Below are 22893 nucleotides of genomic sequence, written 5' to 3'. Positions count from 1 at the left end.
GACCAAAAATCATAACACACACACACACAGATCTAAACTCTATAAACTACCATCGCAGGAAATATGTGGGTTTACTAAAACTTTTATAGGTCACATTTATAGTCTGCATAAAGAAGCGGACTGAGGGAGTGTCTCGTCAGATATAGCGCTCAGCTCCAGTCAAGTGAAGCTCATCGAGGGTTGCAGTTATGGGGTGAATTTGGAGAAGAGTTTCATACTAAGAATAGAAATTTTACATTTTTTACAGACAAAATAGCAAAATAAAAACACCAGGATCATGTAGAGCGGGTTATAGTGAATATTTTAAGACCAAAATCAGGAGGCTCACAACAGCAATTACAGAAAGAAGGGTGAGAATTTTTCAATGTAAAGCGAATTGACGCCAGAGTCGATCAGATTAGATCGATTAGAGCGTGGCATTATAAGTCAAATTACAATATATATGGTTGTAAAAAATGTGTGGTCAGATATTAATCAATAATAAAAGTAGCAGTATTGAAAACTAGACCATTTAAATACAACAAAATTTCACAAAAAATAAAATCTAGCCAAGTTAAATGACTTGAATTAAGAAAGTTTTATCATGATTTGAGTAATTTTCACCTGACAGGTAAAATTATCTGCCAATGGAATAAGACTTTTTGTACTTAAAATATGAAATTACAACGTGCTGCTTTTAAATTAAGAAAAACAACAACTCTTTGCCCTTAAAATAGGAAAAACACACTTATTCCATTGGTAGAATCTACTCAAATAAAGTCAAATGTTCTTAATTTAAGTCATTTAAATTAACCTAGATATTACTTTTTGCAGTATTATAGGTCAAATTACAATATATATGAGCTAGAAGCGCGTCCATGAACAATTCCGATTTGGAGCGTTGCATTATAAATTAAATTACAGTATATATGTTTGTAAAAATGCATGGTCAGATACTAATCAATAATAAAACTTGTACTGAAAACTACACGGTTCCCATTCTTTTTCAATGACAAAATTTCAAAACTTTTCCATGACTTTTTCATGACCTAAAGTGAATTTTCCATGACTTTAAGTACCTACATGTAGAACTGATCAGACATTTAGGGTTAAATATGAAGCGTTAACCCTTTCCACTCACCTTATGGTTTGGTATTATAGTTTTTTTACATTTAAAACACTGTCAGTGCATTTATTGTCGTCTCTTTTAAACAAAAGACGCAGACGTTCAGAAATAATCATAACAGCCTAATGATAACTTAACAGAACGCTGTAGCTGCGTGAAAGAGATACTAAAATTCCATGACTTTTCTAAAACTTTCATTGAATTTACAAATTTCCATGACTTTTCAAGGATTTCCATGACCATGGGAACCCTGAAACTAGTATTGAAATAAGACAAATATGACAAAATTTAAGCTATTATAGGTCAAATTACAATGTATATGGGTCTAGAAAAATAAATCACGTGGTAACATTAAAATAAACTTATAATTTTGTGTTGAAAATGACACAGTACTGTATAAAAAAAAGTGTTTTGTCTCATTGTAAAATAGAAATCAGTTTTCAGTATATAATCCTTAGATATCAAGTTAGAAATTGCAGTTTTGTGACACTTCAACACTTCAATTCAACTTTCTACAGCTCAAATGTTTTCATATAGCGAAAAAATAACCCAAAAACTCCCCTTAATGAAAAAAAGAAAATGTGCACACGATAAACGTCAGGTATTGAATGACAAGTTCATATGGTAATTCTCGTGACAGGCCCCAGCTCATGCTAAGAATAGTTGAAAAAATTCTCTAAACTTAAAAACTCACAGATCATTATTATTGAAACTAGTGTTTACATGTTATTTTATTCTGAACCGTCACAAATGATTGAAGTAGGCTTGTGAAACTCATTTGAATACATAATGCATAGTGTTACTGGCTGCACCACCTACACACACAGAGCTGCAGCGTGAAAGTTACAGTTAAATCACGTCTCTGAACCTTAAAATCCAGCCTGTCCACGGCACCTCAGCACTCCCTCGCTTTAATGTACTTAAAGAAATCACCTGTGTTTAAAAATACAATTCAGTCTTTGTCGTTTAATAATACAAAATAATCGTGTTTGGGCCTTACAACTTTCATCCAATGGGCAATAATAATAATTCTTGTATTATCACATGACATCACAAGGTGGAACAGCGTGTTTTCAGTCTGAGAGAAGATATGCGGGTTTGTGTGTTAAACAAAGAACAGTGAATGAAAGAAAACACAACTCGAGGTCTGTTTGTGACGAATAAACAACACTGAGATCAGAAAATAGTGTACTTTATATCAGGAAGTATTGAAGGACTATAAAACTACTGTAAATAATACTACAACCACTACTTCTACTACTACTACTTCTTCTTCTTCTCAAAACGAATGATACCTAATTATAGAAACTAGATATAGTATTGTTACTACTGCTGTTACTACTACATTTACTACCACTACTACTACTACCTCTACTACTATTAACCAACATAATGTATTGTTACTACTACGACTATTAAACTATTAAACTGCTACTGCTACGACTACTACTACTATTAAACTAGATATTGTATTGTTACTACTGCTAGTACTAATGTTACTACTACTACTACTAAACCATTAAATTATTAAACTAGACACTGTATTTTTACTACTGTTACTAATACATTTACTACTACATTTACTACAACTACTACAACAACTGCTACTACTATTAAACTATAGAATTATAGACACTAGATACAGTATTGTTACTACTGTTACTACTACTGTCACTACAACATTTACTTACTACTACTATTACTACTACTAAACTATTAAATAAAAAAAAATCCTGTTACTACTACTGTTAGTACTACATCTCTGCTACTACTACTACTACAACTAGTACAACTACTATTAAAGTAGATAATTGTATTGTTACTACTGTTACTACTATTGTTACTACTACAACTACAACTACAACAACTACTACTACTATTAAACTAAATATTGTATTGGCACTACTGTTACTACTACAGTACTACATCTCAACTACTACTACTACCGTTACTGCTACAACTACTACAACTGCTACTACTATTAAACTATACATTGCATTGTTACTACTGTTACTACTACTACTACTACTACTACAACTAAACTATTAAACTAGATATTGCATTATTACTACTGTTACTACTGTTATTATTAATATTACTACTACTATTAAACTAGATATAGTATTCTTACTACTGTTACTACTACTATTAGTACTACATCTTAACTACTACTACTACCACTACCACCACTACTACTACTATTATTAAACTAGATATTATATTGTTACTACTGGTACTACCGTTATTACTAATACTACTACAACAACTACTACTACAACTCCTCCTCCTTACAAATACTTAAACTACTCTAGCACTATTGTTATTGTACTATTGGGTCTTTGTGTGTTTTGCAAGATCCGTGTCTGATGAAATAACGCTTGAATACATATACAGCACAGCGTAGTACAACACGTCCCAGGATAATATTTGAATACTTGTGTTTACCTTCCCCTATGGCCCGGGCCGTAAACAGGGCTGATCTATGTCACGTCAGGTGAGAAACGGGGTCAGGCAGGAGGAGAGGTGAAGGCTCGCTGTAATTACTGACACTATATCAAACTGCACAGAGGTGACCTACAAGAGGAGAGCTGCAATATACGGACGATCGCTTTGAAACAGGAAAAAAGCAGGGTGGAAATTGTAACCTAGTTTGGGCTGGTAATAGTAGAAAAAGAAGATGAAGGCCATAAGTACAAAATAGTTCAGAGCGCCGTTAAATATTACACATGTTTTTAATCTATCTTGGAATCTACTTAACTATGTATTTACCTTTTATTCGTTTACTTTACTAATAATTTATGGAAACTATTTTAAAACTGGACTATCTACATTTTCTAGTCTAGGTTCTGCCAGTTGCTTGTCTCTACGAAGATGTTACTGTACTGCAAGGAATGTCCCACAGTATGGCATTAGACTGGTTTATCTTGTATTTGTTTGCTAAAAATACATGCACGTGGAAAATTCTTATCGTGTGCAGGCTCAGCTTTCCACAGATCTGACCTGTAACCTGGCCAGGTGGTGTCACTTGCTTGTAACCATGGAGATGTACAGTATACTGTGCCATACTGTTTAACATTAAAGGGAAATAAGTAACATTTTTATGGAGACAAGCAAATGAACAACTGAAAACAACTGAAAACAGTGAACATTGAACTTTTTTGCACATTGTCTACTAGTTGCCGATACGATACATACCTCGATGCACAGGATATGATACGATACGATACATATCACGATACAGTGAGCTCATCACCGGTTTTTAAACTTTAAGGTAATTTAGCCTATTTTAAAAGTATCCCAGAAATATAGCCATTTTGTTTTGCAAAGATTAAACAGAAGTTTTTGTTTTAAGCCATAAGATTTGAATGAGAATTATCAGAATAACTTCAAATCCAATTCAATCCAACAGTTTAATTATTCGTGCGTAATCTTTAATCGTGCGTGTAATTTGTGTGGTTCGTGTTGTTAACATTAGCACTAACAGCGTGTCTCGGTTGCCGGGCGACAGGAGCGGCTCCGTAAGCTACACCGGTCACATTTTGGAAAAGCTCTTACGGTCCACAGAGGCTACTTCAAGGGCTGCAGCCTTCACTGCATCAGAGGATCCTGGCGATGTGAAGGTCGCTACATCATAGTTTTCCAAAAGCTGCGGTTTGCTTGTCTACATGACAACACAAATCCAGCATTTTCAGATTTCTCCACTCTGGAACCCGTTCTCAAAAAACACAGCTTTCGCCCACCCAAAACGCCGGCTCCATGTGGACGAAAGGCCAAAACGAATAGAAACTTCACCGTTTGGACCAAAAACGTTGTCATGTGGACAGGCTCTAAAAGTCTTTGTTAAACCGCTTCTTGTGCAAACTGAATAAGAAAAACGCACATTTTAATCATCAAAACAGTAAATATGTCAAATGTGTTGCATAAATGAGTTTCAAGCAGCAAAACTGTAGCACTGTAACAAAATAATTTAGTAAAATATACAAAAAATTATTCTTGGCAATATATCGATACAGCAGCCCACGATGTCAATACTGTATCACCACATTAAACGATACAATATACCGATATTTTAATATTTTTGCACTCCCCTATTCTCTACAAAATCTCGTTTTGTCACAGGTGAAATGTAATAAAGTAAAAATGAGTAAAGTACTGTACTTAAGTATACATTTTAGGTACAGTACATTTTAAAGTGGGTACTTTTTACTTTTACTTCACTATATTTGAGAGCAGTATCTGTCCTTTCTAGTCCACTACATATTTGAAATTGCCTGAAAAGTAAAAGTTTTTTTTTTATTGTTAGAGACCTGCTAAAAAGACACATTTGTAGTTTGAGCAAACAAAAATATACAAATAAAAAAATACATACATTTAATTGTTTCTGTTGAACAAAATTCAGCATAAATTTGTATCAAAATCACTACATTTTAAGCTTTATTAGACCTCAAAATCTGTGCAAAATACTTTTACTTTTTACTCTTTAAGTACATTTTTAAACATGTACATTAATACTTCTAATTCATGTGGTACTTTTCTTGAATTTTTCTTTTCCCTGGTATTTGTACTTTCACTTAAGTAACAAAACTGAGTACTACTTCAAAATCCATTCTAACACATGCTTCTATTACTATTAATGCATTTTTTATTCCTAAACATAAAAAAATGACGATGACCAATTCTGAAATGACCTGTCAATAACATGGAAACACACACACACGGGCTCCACTCAGAGAGATTGTGGTTATGCTAATTTATGTAACCAATAAATTACAACAGCCCCTATAAAGTGAACAGGGGAGATATAGACATGCTCCAGGCCAATGTCAATAAAACAGGCCTAATACACTCATATCAGAGCTACACAACCACTCCAGCACTCTATAAAATTAAAATGATGTGCCCTTAAAAGGTCAAGAGGCTCAACTATCTGATACAGTATGTGAATAGTACAATAGCAATGTATAGTCCATATATGATCAAGTCAATTCTAACAAAATAATTTTTAAAGGGTCAATTTTATGCCCATTTTTTTAATTTTCTGATCTGTTATAATGTTTATTCGTCACAAACAGACCTGGAGTTGTGTTTTGTTTCTTTCACACACGTTTTACACACAAACTTAATATTTAGGCGTAAGGAAGTTCTTCTCTCAAACAAAAACACTCGTTACTATTACTACTACATTTACTACTACTATTAAATGACATATTGCATTGTTACTACTGTTACTACATTTACTACTACTACTACTACTACTACTACTACTACTACTAAACTAGATATTGTATGGTCACTACTGCTAGTACTAATGTCAGTACTACATCTACTTCTACTACTACTACTACTACTAAACTATTAAATTATTAAACTAGATATTGTATTGTTACTACTGTTACTACTACTGTTAGTACTACATCTCAACTACTACTACTACTAATACTACTACTACTACTACTATTATTTAACTATTAAACTAGATATTGTATTGTTACTACTGTTACTACTGTTACTACTACAACTACTATAACTAATACTATTAAACTAGAAATTGCACTGTGACTACTACTGTTAGTACAACATCACTTCTACTACTACTACTACTACAACTACTCCTATTTAACTAGATATTGAATTGTTACTACTGTTACTACTGTAATTACTGATGTTACTACAACTACAACAACTACTACTACCAACTGCTCCATACGAATACTTACAAATACTATTGCACTATTGTTACTACAGTTAGGAGTTCATTCCTTGAACAGAAAACACTTGTTCCCACCTTGTGATGTCATGCGGTGATACAGGAAGTGCTCCACTATGTTTTTAAACTCACCTTCACTAGAATCATATGGATAATTTCAGCGCTGCGATCGACAATCTCTACTGAACTAAAAATAAAAGGTCAATGTTAACTTGAAAACTACCTCTTCGTGACATCACAAGGTGGAACTGAACGGTTTGAGCTTTGGAGATGTAGACAGACTAATGATAAAGGATTACTCAAACGTGTGTGAACGAAACAAAACACAACTCCAGGTCTGTTTTAATGAGATTATAACTTGGCCAGAAGCTCACAAGAGTCAATTTCTGTCTAATATAGGATCTTTAATATTTATTCTTCTGCAACTATACAATGAATCTTATTGTGTTTGGTTTTCCAAATATTTGAGTAGGTTGCCATGAGACACTAAGAACCCAGTTTGTTTAACGCAGGTCTAATGGAAAAGTGATAGGACAATTATTGAAAGACAAAAAAAAAAAAAAAAAAAGAAACGAAAATGTATTGTACACCTAATGGTCAGGGTTCCCACTCTTTTTCACTGACAAAATTTCAAAACTTTTCCATGACTTTTTCATGACCTAAACTTTACGGCACCGTACATGTAGAATTCATCAGACTTTTAGGGCTAAATATGAAATGTTAACCCTTTCCATTCACCTTATGGTTTGGTTTTATAGTTTTTTAACATTCAAAATCCTGTCAGTGCATTTATTGTCGTCTCTTTTAAACAAAAGACGCATACGTTTCGGAAATAATCATAACAGCCTCATTAGAACTTAACAGAACGCTGTAGTTGCATGAAAGAGGTACTAAAATTCCATGATTTTTCCAAAACTTTAATTGAATTTACAGAAACCTGGCCTGGAAAATGACATTTTCAATTCCCATGACTTTTCCAGGGTTTCCATGACCGTGGGAACCCTGTATTGCGCTTCTGTCTGATATATAGTTATAATTAGAGATGTAACAATAACAGAAATATTGTGATATCGTATCGTCAAAAGTCTCACAATAATATCGTGAGCTGCCACAATATATCAAATTAATTAACTTTCTTTCCTTAAATGCATGATTTTACAGTAGCAACAGCTTATAAACCTCTGGAACAGCATTTCCCATGATTCATTTCAGTGCAAACAACACAAAGAAATATGTTTTTACTTGAATTCTTGAGATTATGACGGAAATAACTCACACCAAAATCTTGTCAAGGTATTTTAAAAGCAGAAACGCGTCCCATCTACAGTTATATCAGCCTCTCCAAAATATCACAATAAATATCGTACCGTGAGATTTGGATATCGTTACACCCCTAGTTATAAGAAAATAAAATAAAAATACAATTATAGAATGAAGAAAGTACAGAACTGTGGGAGTAAAAGGGCGAAGGTGAAAACTGGAGTTGATCTGCAAAATGGCCTCTTGAAAATAAGTGATTAAAAATTGCTCCAAGTACAACTTTCGGTAAATAAATGACGAGTGGAAAGTAGTATAACATGGCTGCACACTTTTGCATAATAGGTCCACTTTAAGCAATTATTACACATTCATTTTGAAACCTAAACACGACTATTGCCTTTTATACACTTGTAGCAGTTTCTGTTCGTGATATCGCTCACACTGTTGACGAAAGAACGACGCAAACTGCACTGTAAGCGTGTTAGAGCTACATTTTGTTCTACTCTCTGTACAAAACATCCTCCACGCTCCACTAGGGAAGACTGTGCCGTCCCTTTACTCACATTACAATGAGTAAAGAAGCCGGCCTGTTTAATCACATTGAGTATAATGTTTGAAGAAATGTACAGTCACAAGATTAAATGAGCAACAGAATTCGCAATAATTAAACTTAGAAAAGATGATTTATCACTTCTGTATTTGTGAGATTTGAAAGAGATGGAGATGCTAAGTAATGCAAAAGGGTAAATATATTCTACGTATATGTTTAATAGATGAATAATGTTTAAGAAAAAAAAGTGAATTGTACATGTTTTGATCAAATTCTAAGCAAAAGGAATGCATAGTTTATACTTCCACCCACTTCTTTTTCAAAAACGCACGTAATTCCTCGTATATAAAGACTGCAAATCCTGATCATTGGTTGTTTTTTTATGCTTTTTGTTTTGTTATGTTTGTGTTTGTGTCTGTCTTGGTCTATGTGAAGCGTCTTTGAGTGTCATGTGTGTTTTATTACGTCTTTCTACTGTTGCATGTTCGAAATAAACAAGAACGACAAGAACAACAAGAACAGCAAGAACAAGAACAACATTATACTATATTACACAACTATAAAGTAGCATTACACACACACACTGCATTAAAATTGGGATTACATAATTACTATTTTGACTTATCCTTAAATATTTTATACAAAGGAGAACACATTTTGCATTCTGTTGTTTTTTTATTCATACAGCAGGACAATGTTTAACAAAATTGTACTATTTTTGTGAATAATTCTGCTTTGTGGTCTGATCTATCCCGTTATTCACATTACAATGAGTAAAGTAGTAGTAGTAGTATTTGTTTAGTCATGTTGGGTGTAATGTTATAAGAAATATTTAGTCAGAATCCCATGAGTAACTGAGTAAACAATAGTATAGTAACAGTGGTGGAACATAACAAACTAAATGTAGTACTGTATTTAAGAATAAATTTGAGGTATCTGTTCTTTATTTAAGTAGATTTAAAGTGGATATTTTTTACTTTTACTGCACCACATTTGAGAGCGGGTATCTGTACTTTCTGCTCCACTACATTTTTGACCAGGATTGAAAAGTAAAAGTATTTTCATTATTATTAACACATTCACAGTTTGAGCAAAAAAAAAAAAATAAACTCAACTAAAAAAAAATAAAATAAAAAAACAAATTCAGCAAAAATCAAAATGAAAATCACAAGATTAGATTTTCTCATGTGATACTTCTACTCGAGTATTTTTTGCTCCAGTATCTGTATTTGGACCAGGACTGAAAAGTAATAGAATTTTCATTATTGTCTGAGGGTTTATTTTTAACACATTCATCATAGTTTGAGCAAAAAAAAAAAAAAAGCACAAAAAAAGACAGATTCAATTTCAATTTACTGAAGAAAATTCAGCAAAAATCAAAATGAAAATCACAAGATTAGATTTTCTCATGTGATACTTCTACCTCTACTTGAGTATGTTTTGCTCCAGTATCTGTATTTTGACCAGGACTGAAAAGTAAAAGTATTTTCATTATTGTCTGAGGGTTTATTTTTAACACATTCACCATAGTTTGAGCAAAAAAAAAAGCACAAAAAAAGACAGATTCAGTTGTTTCTACTGAACAAAATTCAGCAAAAATCCAAATTAAAATCACTACATTTGAAGCTTTATTAGATCTCAAATTCTGTGTGAAATACTTGTACTTTTTACTCTTTAAGTACATTTTTAAACAGCTAATTTCATACTTTTACTTAAGTAGATTTTCTCATGTGATACTTTTACATTTATTTGAGTATTTTCTGCTTCTGTATTTGTACTTTTATTTAAAAAAAACAAAACTTCTTCCACCACTACAACAGCTTCCCCAAAAATGAAACTACAAATAATGACAGATACTTCTATATTATACTATTTTACACATCGACATTCAGTATTTTACAAAAGAAATCCAATATTTTGGGGATGAATATTTATCGTGGGGACTTCTTTCTTTGTTGTAGTGTTAGATTTTAGTTATTTCTTCTACAATATGATCAAATTTGAGCCGTAGAAAGTTGCATTACGAACTAAAATGACACAAACTAATCGCGTTCTGCTATTTATTTATGCAGCAATAATTAACAATACTGTACATTTAGTGCACTATTTTTGTGGATACTTCTGCTTCATGGTCTGATCTGTCCCTTTATTCACGTTACAATGAGCAGAGTGGCCAATCTGTTTAGTCATGTTGCGTATAATGTTTTATATATAGTCAAATTCCCATGAGTAAATGAGTAACAACAGTTTTCTCGATAATGAAACTAGAAATGATGACAATTACTACATGTTACACTATATTAGGACCTGTATTAAGTAGCATTATCACACACACACATACACACACACAGCACTGGGACTAAACTTGAACTAGAGTTGACCCAGAACTAAACCAGGACTATGACTAAGAGGGTCAAACCAAGTCTACATCAGGACTAAACTGTTACTGGGCTTAAACTAAAAATAAACCAGCGTGAACCCTAAATCCTATGAGTCTATACAATGAAATACACTAAATTAGTCAAGTCTCGAAATAGCAATAAATATGACATGTTATTTTACTAAACCCAGAACTAAACCAGGACTGTAAGAGGGTCAAACCAAGTCTACATCAGGACTAAACTGGGCTTAAACTAGAACCTAGACCAGTGTAAATCGTATGAGTCTGTTCAATAAAACACGAAAATTACTCAAGTCTCAACATAGCAATAAATATGATATGTTATTTTAATAAATCCAGAATTATGAGGACCAAACCAAGTCTAGATCAGGACTAAACTGGTCTTAAACTAGGATTAAGTCAGCGTGAACTTTAAATTGTATGAGTCTGTTCAATGAAACTGTAAAAGGCATCTAATACAACAAAGTACTTGTCTCAAAATAGCAATAAATATGATTTGTGATTTTACTAAACCCAGAATTAAACCAGGACTATGACTAAGAGGATCAAATCAAGTCTAGGTCAGGACTAAACTGGTTTTAAACTAGAACTAAATCAGTGTAAACTGTATGAGTCTATACAAAGAAATAGCGAAAAGCATCTAATACCACAAAAGACTCGTCTCGAAGTAGCAATAAATATGATAATGTTATTTTACTAAACCCAGAATTATGAGGACCAAACTAAGTCTAGATCAGGACTAAACTGGTCTTAAACTAAGAACTAAACCAGTGTGAAGCCTAAGTCGTATGAGTCTATAGAATGAAATACACCAAATTACTCAAGTCTCGAAAAAGCAATAAATATGACATCTTTTTTTACTAAACCCAGAACTAAACCAGGGCTACAAGAGGGTCAAACCAAGTCTACATCAGGACTAAACTGGGCTTAAAATAGAACTAAACCAGCGTGAAGCCATAAGTCGTATGAGTCTATTCAATGAAACAGCAAAAAACATCTGAAACACTAAATTACTCAAGCCTTGAAATAGCAATAAATATGACAGAACTAAACCAGGACTATGACTAAGAGGATCAAACCAAGTCTAGATCAGGACTAAACTGGGCTTAAATTAGAACTAAACCAGCGTGAACCCTGAATCGTTTAAGTCTGTTCAATGAAATAGCAAAATTACTCCTCTTGAAATAGTAATAAATATGATATGTTATTTTACTAAACACAGAATTATGAGGACCAAACCAAGTCTAGATCAGGACTAAACTGGGTTTAAACTAGAACTAAACCAGTGTGAACCTTAAATTGTATGAGTCTATTCAATGAAACAGCAAAAAACATCTAAAACAACAAATTACTTGTTTCGAAATAGCAATAAATGTGACATGTTATTTTATTAAACCCAGAATTATGAGGACCAAACCAAGTCTAGATCAGGACTAAACTGGACTTAAACTAGGATTAAGTCATCATGAACCCTAAGTCGTATGAGTCTATTCAGTGAAAAAGCAAAAGGCATCGAATATACCAAATTACTCATCTTGAAATAGCAATAAATATGACGTTATTTTACTAAACCCAGAACTAAACCAGGACTATGACTAAGAGGATCAAACCAAGTCTAGACCAGGACTAAACTGGGCTTAAACTAGAACTACAGTCTATTCAGTTACTCAATAAAATAGTAAAGTTCCTCAAGTCTCGAAATAGCAATAAATATGACATGTTATTTTGCAATTCAATCTATTTATACAGATTTAGTTTCCTTTGTGATTAACAAATCAAAATACACTTGGACTGTCTTAGATCTGCACACATATATATTCTCCGGTTTGATTCAAAGAAGTGACATCTTGATCTGTAAACCCGGAACATGAACTCATGTCTTAAAATATATTGGGTATTTTTTAACGATTCAAAGTGAGAGCTGTAGTAATTTGAGTACTTTATACAGTAACAGGACCAGAGTAAACCTACATTATCTTTTGACATCGGATGCTGCTATATGTTACATCAATAGCTCGTTACACCGTTGCATTAGTAATAACATAAAGTGCTTTGGCATCAGTGTATTGCAAGCAAACTCGATTATTTGAGAGCAAACTCGCCTATAGATAGCCCATTCAAAAATATTTTACGAACTTTATCGTAACTTAATCTGCAGTTCACAAGGTGCATGTCAGGTTGTAAGAAATACATAAACAGATAGTAGATTCTAGGTTTATTAGTTCGTCTATCGGCTGTAAAAGTGTCTTAACTTATCTAACTAAGGCCTGAACACACATTGCACACTACGAGCTCTGATGTCGTCACCTACTTTTTTGCTGCGTGTGCGTGTAGTCGTAGTACCGCGATTACAACCCGTTTTTACTCCACGCACTTCACTACTGCAGGCCGTGGCGTGCAGGGACCGGCCAGGCCCCGGGTGCACGAAAACAGGCCGCTTAGAAGAAGAAATCCCCTGTCCACCTCGCTGTCCCCGGCCATGTAACCACTTAAAGAGCCGTGCTGACCCGTAATACCGCGTAATGCTTGGTTCTATCCTCTGGGCAGCTCACGGTAACTTTGTCAATCCACTTTCAAAGTCCTCTAACGCGATAAACGTCACCCATCCAAAAGTGACAGTTGCGTAAAAAGGTTGCCCGAGCTTACGCGATAACTTTACGACACGCTCGGAGTTGATTTGCAGTGTTTTATGCTCAAGATGATACTGTGTGTGTATCAAGAGGTGGCCATGGACTACTAGGCCCTGAAGCCCATCACAAACATTAATATTCAACAACGTTTACGCACGGAGAGTGGGGCGACATATGTAAACGTAGCGATAAAGAGATGTCATTAGGGAGTTGTAGCTGCTTGGTGCTACGCAGGCAGAAAAAAAACAGTTGTTGTAGGAAGTCCAAAGGCAGTTATGGCGTTGAATTTATTTCTAGTGGAAAAGTTTCAAGCCCTCAGTGTCTAGCCGCACCGCTCCCTTTTACGCAGATGACACCAAGTCTACCCGCGAGTTCCCGGTCCGGACCACTCTTTTACGCGTAAATAAGACCACTGCTCCCCGGGCTGGTGCTGTTTATGACTACGGTAAACATGTATTAGCATCGGAGCTCGGCGAAAGCACAACAAGCCTCGCAAGCCGCAGTGCTGCAGAGAGCAAAGATTTGTCCGGGGCTATACTCACCGGAGCGGGTTCAGACCGGTGGTTTGATGACTCCGCGGGGTAAAATAGGGCAGTGGGGCCAGTCGTGCGCAGTTGCCAATCAGCGACCGTTCGTGTTTCTCCGGCAAAGCAACTTAAAAGGTGGAAAACTACTGCCCTGTGCATTCTACACTACAGTCGCAAAATGGTGAATGAAGCCCCGAAGCCTTGACAACCAGCCCGTGCGGCCAATCGCGACGCACGGACCCGTACAGTAGCCAATGAAACGCCGCGGAACACCGACGCGGGAGGGGCCACATGTCAAAGTAAAACGGATTGACACCCCGGTCTGGCCAATGGCAGTGTGGGAAAACACTGAACAGCTGTTAGGAGAGCGAGGACGCGGTGGCCAATGGGGAGCGCGCAGGAGGCGGGGTCACGGGCACAGTGGAGGAATGAAGGAGTCTAGTCTGAGTCTATAAACACATGCAAACGCGTCTATAGGCTCCACACGCATCTCAATAGGATGTAAATATATGTACAAGGAGAAAGAAAGTCATTAGGTTCATTGTTCATTAAAGGTACAGTGTGTAATTTTCCTGGAGGTGGCACCGAACCATGGAAACAGACAATTAAAACTATATTTAATACATGGAAAATGGATTTGTTTAGTTTTATGACACACCGTGGAATATCATAGCCAAAGGAAAAACATTTTAATGAAAGGCCTCCAGGTCAAATAAGACTCAGGTTTGTGGAAATGCAAGCACGCTCACAGTAGACACCTGCTTTTTCAGCGCAATAAACACAATCAATGGGTAAAAAGTTACATACTGTGGCTTTAAAGTGACAATAAAATAGTTAGTATATTTGCAGGGTGACTTTTTGGTTTTACCTGTGTAAAATGTGTATTATGTATTCTGAATACTTAGAATACCTTTACATCGAGTTGCATTTACATTACAGTGACTAAGATTAAAAATATTAATACCAGTTTTGTATTTGTTTCACTGTTTCAAAGCATTTCCTATGAATCATTGGAGATGGAAAAATCACCAGGAGCGGTCTATTGTGCTGTCTATTTTTCGCATCATGTGCAGTTTGACGCCAAAATGACACAATGAAATACCATAATGCATTCCTTTGAATTTAGAAAAGTTACTGTATTCTGAATAAGCCTGATTCATCAGCCGGTTTCACTTCATAGAAACCGTCTGACCTCGCAGCATTAGGATTAATTCGCTTGACGGTGGGGGGGTACTTTTTTTATTTAACCAATCGCTGCTATTTGGTCAAGACGTATGTAATGTGCTGCTAACGGGGCTAAATGTTATATTAAGCTTTTCCCAAATCCCGTAGGAAGAAGGGCAATAACATCTTTCCCCTTGGTAAAATTCACCAAACATTCTCTTCATTCCAGTTTTAAATCCTCGATCTTGGGAAAGTATGGCTCTTCGCTGACTGTCTGGTGCCCGAACTTGCACTTTTTTGGGGGTTTTTTTTGCGAACCATCTATAATATATTCCAAATCCTGACCTAGTCGTTGGAGAGAAATGAAAATTGAGTGGAGGCACTAGGTGGCGCCAGCCTGGCTAATTCTAAATACCACCAAATGAATACAGTTACAGAACACTAAAAATCCAAAAGTCAAAGTAATTTCCCTTGTGGATCAATTAAGTCTAAGTCTAAATTAATATTCTAAGTAACGTGTTCTTGGTACATGTATTCAGTTACTTTAACACACCGAGAGATTGGTGCAAATATCAACTTTGAATACCTGTAAACTCAAAAAGTCTTGATTTTTTGCAATAAAAATGACTATAATGTATGAAAATCTCACTTTATATGTTATAATTCATGTAGCATCAATGAAAAAGTAAAATACACTACAAGTACATGGGGCTAAATGACTGTACAGGACAAATAAAAGTGGTCACCCTGTATATATGTATCTACTTTGTTGGCCTCGTATAGCAAAATATTTAAGCAGTTCTTACTTGTTCTGCTTTACAAGTTGAGTCAAAATGTCAAATATGCTAACTATGTCTGCAACCGGCCAAGCTGAAGTTTACAGGAAACCTAGTGTTTCACTGCATATTTTCACTACAGCCTCAACACAGAGGAAGCTTTCTCTCTAAAACATAATTATTTGTTTTTAATTTGTTATAATTAATGTTTTACAAGTGTGGTTAAAGGCGCATTGTGTAACTTTTCTGGTGGAGGGACCTGTCACCTGCTTGTTCCACAGTATCAGATTAAACACCTCTACTTTACATTTATTCAATTTTATATTTTTATAGCTCAAAAATACCCACAAAAACAGACATTCTGACTGTGAGCGGGGTCGCCTTTCCGCAGATCTGACCTGTAAGTTAGTCTGGTTTGGTCTCCATGAAGATAAAAAGCTTTAATACCAAACTGTCAAACATTCCGGACAAAGCAATAACATTTCCATGAAGAAAAGCATTTGACGGATCCACCACCAGAAAAGTTTCACAAAGCGCCTTTAAACTTTTCAGAACTATATATAGTTTATTTTTGATTTCCCCATCAACGGTGCAGTTCTAGGTTCGCCCTGGTTTAACCAGCATCATGGGTTAGAAAAGCATTGCAGAAAGTACCGGGGGTTTTCCTGACGCTCAACACGACAGCGATAAACCAAACGCTCATATCTGGTGACTAACTGTAATTAAAGGGCCCATATTACACTGATCTAGGTTATAGTGTTTCCTCATCAAAAACAGACCCAGAGTTGTGTTTTGTTTCATTCACACATGTTTAACTCATAAACCCTGCACATTTAGGCCATATTTAAGCCATATTAGAACATTGTTACTTCATCAAACCACGCCTGGAGTTGTGTTTTGTTTCATTCACACATGTTTGAGTAACACTTTATTATTAATCTTTCTACATCTCCAAAATTCTAAATGCTCTGTTACACCTCGTGATGTCATGAAGCGATAGTTTTCAACATTTTAACAGTCAACTTTTAATTTTAGTTCAGTATAGATTGGCAATTCCAGGGCTGAAATAATCCAAATGATTCTAGTGAAGGTGTATGGAGTTTAAAAACACAGTGGAGCACTTCCTGTACAACCACATGACATCACAAGGTGGAAGAGAGTGTTTTACATTTGAGAACTCATCCTAAATATACAGGATTATCGTGTTAAACATGCGTGAATGAAACAAAACACAACTCCAGACATTATTATCCAGGCTGGTGCCACCTAGTGCCTCCGCTCAATTTCATTTCTTTCCAGCGATACGTCAGAATCAGAATACCGAAGAACCCCGGAAGTTGTACACTGGACACCGGCCAATCAGTGAAGAGCTGTGAAGCCATGACGTCAAACTCAAGCGCCTGTCTGGGTCCCTTTTGTGGTACAGAACAACAGTAAACAAAGCGGTCGAGAAGGATGTAGATGAAGACAGACATTCTGTGATGGAAACGAGGATTTAAAGCTGGAACAAAGAGAATGTTTGGTGAATTTTATCAAGGGGAAAGACGTTATTGCCCTTCTTCCTGCGGGATTTGGCGCATTACATACATCACGACCAAATAGCAGTGATTGGTTGAATTAAAAAAGTACCCACTTACCGTCGAGCGAAGGAATCCTAATGCTGCGAGGTCATGAATCCGGCTACAACATTAGAACATAGATCTGAAAATAACATAAAATAGGCCCTTTAAACTCAGACTTTTACATGGTTTTGTCCTGATTTGAACCTAATTTAATCTTGTTTTGGTTCTATTCTACTCATAGTTTAATCCTGATTTAATCCTGTTTAGCCCTGGTTTAGTTCTAGGTTTAGTCCTGGTTTAGTTTTAGGATTAGTCACAGTTTTGCTGCTGTGATGATGTGAAGAGCGACAGCATTTGAGGCCATCCTGAAAGCTGTTATAAAACACGTATACATACTCATCAGTCTTTAGGGGAGCTTACAGTGTGGGGGTCCAGGCCTAATTGCACAGTGTGTCAGTTCCTCTGCAGCGAGCTCTGCTGCCTGCTGCCATATTATGTAATAAATACAAGCCTACTTAGTAATTAGCAGTATTGATGTCACTCATACAATAGTAGTAGTCATTAAGAGAGGGAAGGGCAACCCAGTGCAAATGTGGTGAGCGTGGCCATTTAGGACAGTAAAAAAAGAAACACCGTGTAACTTTTCCTGTGGAGGTGATATGCCACGTTCTTATCTATGTGAAGAAGTTCTAGTTTTGGCCAAGAATGTTCCATGACATGAGTTTAAAATAGATCTAGCTTCATTACGGTTGTTTTTCTCGACCAAAAGTACCAAAAAAGTACAAAAAAAACATGCATGCTTACTGTGAGTGGGGTCGCCTTTCCACAGATCTGACCCGTAACGGCGTGGTGGTGCTGTCTGCTGGTCTCCATGGGTATAAATACGTTTTATGCTTTTCTGTGGAACATTCCAGACAAAACAATAAATAATATCTCTATGGAGAAGAGAAGGTGGCACAACCTCCTCTAGAAAAGTTACACAGTGCACCTTTAAAGAGGCCGTATTACATTAAGTTCTGATTTAGTTATAATATTTTCTCCTCATCAAAAACATAACTAGAAGTGCTCCAGCCCCATACACTTCCACTACAATAATTTGGATAATTTCTGCCCTGAAATTGCCAACTTCGACTGAACAAAAAGGTAAAAGGAGCCGTTAACTTGAGACTAGCGCTGCACAACATCACAAGGTGGAACAGAGCGTTCTGAACTTTGGAGATACAGACAGACTAATAATAAAGGGTTACTCAAACAAAACACTCCGGGTGTTTTTGAGGAGAAACAACATTATAACGCGGCTTAAAGCTCACAAGAGTCAATTTTGCGTGGGACATTTTGAGTTTCTTTTGAGGCTGCCAGGTATCAGAAAACTATATTATAAACAATAGACTTTGAATTCTCCGTGTTAATGCAGAATCTGAACAAGTCTAGACACTTCTTTCTGCTTTATCTGCTTTTCCCAGTATTCCCTCTGAGCCACAGGTAGTTTAACAGGAAGCTCAAAAACACAAACTTCCAAAGTCTCACCTCTCTCTCTCTCTCTCTCCCTCACTCCCTCTCTTCTCCGCTCCCTCTCACCATCTCTCCTTTTCTTTTTCTCCCTTTCTCCTTTTCTTTTTCTCCCCGTCTTTTTCTCCCTTTCTCCTTTTCTTTTTCTCCCACTCTTTCTCTCTCTCTCCTTTTCTCTCTTTCTGCCCTCCTCTGTTTCTCTCTCCTCCACTCACTCTCTGTCTCCCCTTTTCTCTCTCTCCTTCTCTCATTTTCTTCAGTCCCTCTCCCCCTCCCTCCCACTCCTTCCTCTCTTTTTCTCCTTCTATCTCTCTCTCCCTCCCTCTCTTTCTTTTTCTCCTTTTCTTTCACTCCCTCTCTCTCTTCCTCCCTCTCTCTCCCTCTCCCTTTCTCCCTCTTTCCTTCTCTCTGCCTCCCTCTCTGTCTCTCTCTCTGTCTCTTTCTTTTTCTCCTTCTTTCTTTCTCTCTCCCTCCCTCTCTTTTTTCTCCTTCTCGCTCTCCCATTCTCCCTCTCTCTTCCTCCTCTCTCTCTCTCCATCCCTCTCTCCCTCCCTTTCTCTTTTTTCGGCTTCTTTCTCTCTCTCTCCCTCCTTCCCTCTCTTTCTTTTCTCCTTCTCTCTTTCTCCCTTTCTCACTCCCTTTCTCCCTCTCTCCTTCCCTCTCCTCGTTCTCTCTCTCTCTCTCCATCCCTCTCTCCCTCCCTTTCTCTTTTTTCGGCTTCTTTCTCTCTCCCTCCTTCCCTCTCTTTCTTTTCTCGTTCTCTCTTTCTCCCTCTCTCTTCCACCCTCACCCTTTCCTTCCCTCTCCTCCCTCCCTCTTTCTTTTTCCTCCTCTCTTTCTCCTTCTCTCATTCCCTTTCACCTTCTCTCTCTCCCTCTTTACTTCCCTCTCACTTTCTTTTTCTCCTTCTCTCTCCCTCCTTTTCTCCTTCTCTCTTTCTCTCCCTCCCTCCCTCTTTCCTTCCCTCTCTCCCTCTCTTCCTCCCTCCAAGCTAATCAGATGAGCCTCCGAAAACACTGCCTCCCCTCATGTCCCGCCTCCCGTCCAATCGCGTCGCGCGCTGGGACCCACGCGTCACCCAGGGCCTCTCCCGATTGGCCGAGAGGGTTGCTATGTGCCGGCCAATAGGTGCGCGCGCTGGTGAGGTCATCGTGCTTGTTGCCATCAGCTCGGCCTGAACAGGAAGAGAGAAATCCCATAGAGTAAGTTAGTCCTAGCAGAGGATTAGAGCTCCTGACAGTGACCCACATCCACCGAGGGCCTCCCTGCTCAGAGTAATTACACAGGCACGCCACATACAAGCAGGTACAGGCTCAAACGCACACAAACACACCACTCTTTTAGATATATATATATAAAAAAGAACTATGATTATGCATGTCAAATGATCCAAAATCAGATCAGACTAAAACTAGAATCGAAACTACAAGCAGATACTCATTCCTCGCAGGTATCGATACGAAAAATTCACATTCACAGGACAGAAATGAAGCTTACCTGAATAGTTTAAGAATGATTTTGAGCAAATATAAGAGCACAAACTGAGGGATTACAAAAATATAAGACCACATGGGAATATAAAAGAAAGTTCTGGGATTTAGGGCTGCACGATTATAGAAAAAAAATCATTATCAAGATTATTTTGGTCAATACTGAAATCATGATTATTTAAACGATGCATTTTTTCAGCATTTCTCTATGATTATGCATGTCAAAAGATCCAAAATCAGATCAGACTAAAACTAGAATTGAAACTACAAGCCCATATTCATTTCTCGCAGGTATCGATATGAAAAATTCAAATTCACAGGACAGAAATGAAGCTTACCTGACTAGTTTAAGAATGATCTTGAGCTGAATCAGAACAACTATAAGAGCACATAGACTGAGGGATTACAAAAAAATAAGACCACATGAGAATGTAAAAGAAAGTTCTATGATTTAGGGCTGCTCGATCATAGAAAAAAATCATTATCAAGATTATTTTGGCCAATAGTGAAATCACAATTATTCAAACGTTGCATTTATTCAGCATTTTGCGCTCAAAAAAACACTTTGTGATTGATAATTTACGCAAAAGTTTCAAATTGAAAACAAATATAGGCTACAAATATGTACCTTAGAGCAGTTTTGCGATGTATAAAACAAAAAAATGAATAAAATATACTTTGAACATGAAATAAGACATAGAAAAACATAAATGCATCCAAAATAAACTCTATATCCAGCTGTTCTACAATCTCTATATTAAGAAAAATAAATAAATATACTTATTCATATACAAATATATCCCAAAATAAACTTTGTTAAGCTCAATTTGTGACACACAAATTGAAATCGCAGTCAAAGTTCAATTAATTGCACAGCCTTACTATGATTTAATGTTGAAAATCACATTCTATTGTCTAAATAAAGTGTTTTTTATTATCATCATCATGGTATCTGAATCTGTATTGAGTATTGAGTCTGTCCTTAGTATCAGAATTTTAAGAAAGTTTTAAATTTTAGTATCACTAATACTGTCAAAATTAAACAGACAACATAAATCACTGACTATGTTTATATCTGCACTAGAAGTCTGATCTTTATCTGATTTCTGGAGTTATCAGATTATTGAAGAGTCATGGAAATTATTTGATCATGAGAACAAACTTAGCGTGCACACTCAAGCTTGAGCACGCAGAACGGGGCAAACTAACATGGCACAGACAAAAATCTGAGGTAATTACTATTTACTGTAAATGTACCCATTGTGTCCTTGGGCAAGACACTTCACCCCCCTTTGCCTATGTATAAGGAAAAGTCTCGATACTCACAATGATAAACAAAAAAATAAAGACAATAGAATGTAATTTTCAGCATTAAATAATAGTCCTTTCTTTAAGTTATCATGTTTTTTCTAACTGGTGTTTATAAAGTTCAAGATTACATAAAAACTAATCCAGAAAGGTCAAATTTGGTCATGCTTATGCTTTTTTCAGTATCTATTTTCAATACTGGTCTTACTATGCCTTAGTATCTGATTTTCATTTTTTAAAGGCCACTGAAAATTTTAAAAGCAGACCTATTATTCAAAATTGACTTCACAGAGCTTTTAACCGTATTATAGTTGCTCCCCCTCACCATTTATTTACCCTCTCTGGCTTGGATTTGGAGTGATTCGTGCATGTTTGAGCAACCTTTAATCACTTATTTTCAAGACCCCGATCAGCTCTACTGCTGCTGGCATTCTTCGTTTTATTTTCCGGTTTATTTTCTCAATCTTGGTTATGCGTAGGATTCTAGTGTGATGTGCAGCTATCCATCGGAGGTGCTGACAGCTGCACAGCTCTTTGTTGTGATGTGACGTCAGCTCTCATTGGGTACTGCAGTTTTCTAATGCAGAAGTCAGCAGATTTGTTTCTTTTAAGTCGTTTTAGATGAATATTGTGATTTAAAATGTCTAAATTATAACATAATGATCAATGGGTGCCATAGATCAGGGGTCATCAAATTAAGGCCCGCATTCTGAATCTCACCTTCCACGCCCCTTTGACCTAGCCAGGCTGGCACCACCTAGTGCCTCTGCTCAATTTCATTTCTCTTCAGCAACTAGGTCAGAAATCAGAATACAATAGACGGTTCCCAAAAACCCCAGAAGTGCGAGTTTGGGCACCACCCAATCAGGGAAGAGTCAAATATTCAACGATTCCCAAGATTGAG

At 36.3% G+C, this 22893-nt stretch overlaps 1 protein-coding gene across 3 annotated transcripts in view; it reads right to left on the bottom strand.

Annotated features, from left to right (window-relative positions):
* Positions 1-14381, bottom strand: part of cica (capicua transcriptional repressor a) — a 126044-nt gene extending 111663 nt beyond the window's left edge. For all 3 annotated transcript variants that reach the window (XM_020938015.2, XM_020938017.2, XM_020938016.2), the window contains exon 1: positions 14196-14381. The gene's annotated coding sequence lies outside the window, so the exon portion shown is untranslated. The remainder of the gene's footprint in view (positions 1-14195) is intronic.
* Between the last annotated feature and the right edge of the window lie 8512 nt (positions 14382-22893).

The sequence above is a fragment of the Boleophthalmus pectinirostris genome, unplaced genomic scaffold (assembly GCF_026225935.1).
Source record: "Boleophthalmus pectinirostris isolate CB_2022bp ecotype Guang Dong unplaced genomic scaffold, ASM2622593v1 HiC_scaffold_21, whole genome shotgun sequence".
In the NCBI taxonomy this organism is placed as follows: Eukaryota; Metazoa; Chordata; class Actinopteri; order Gobiiformes; family Gobiidae; genus Boleophthalmus; species Boleophthalmus pectinirostris.
Note: the sequence above shows the minus strand (reverse complement) of the source record. Positions and strands in the feature narration are given on the sequence as shown.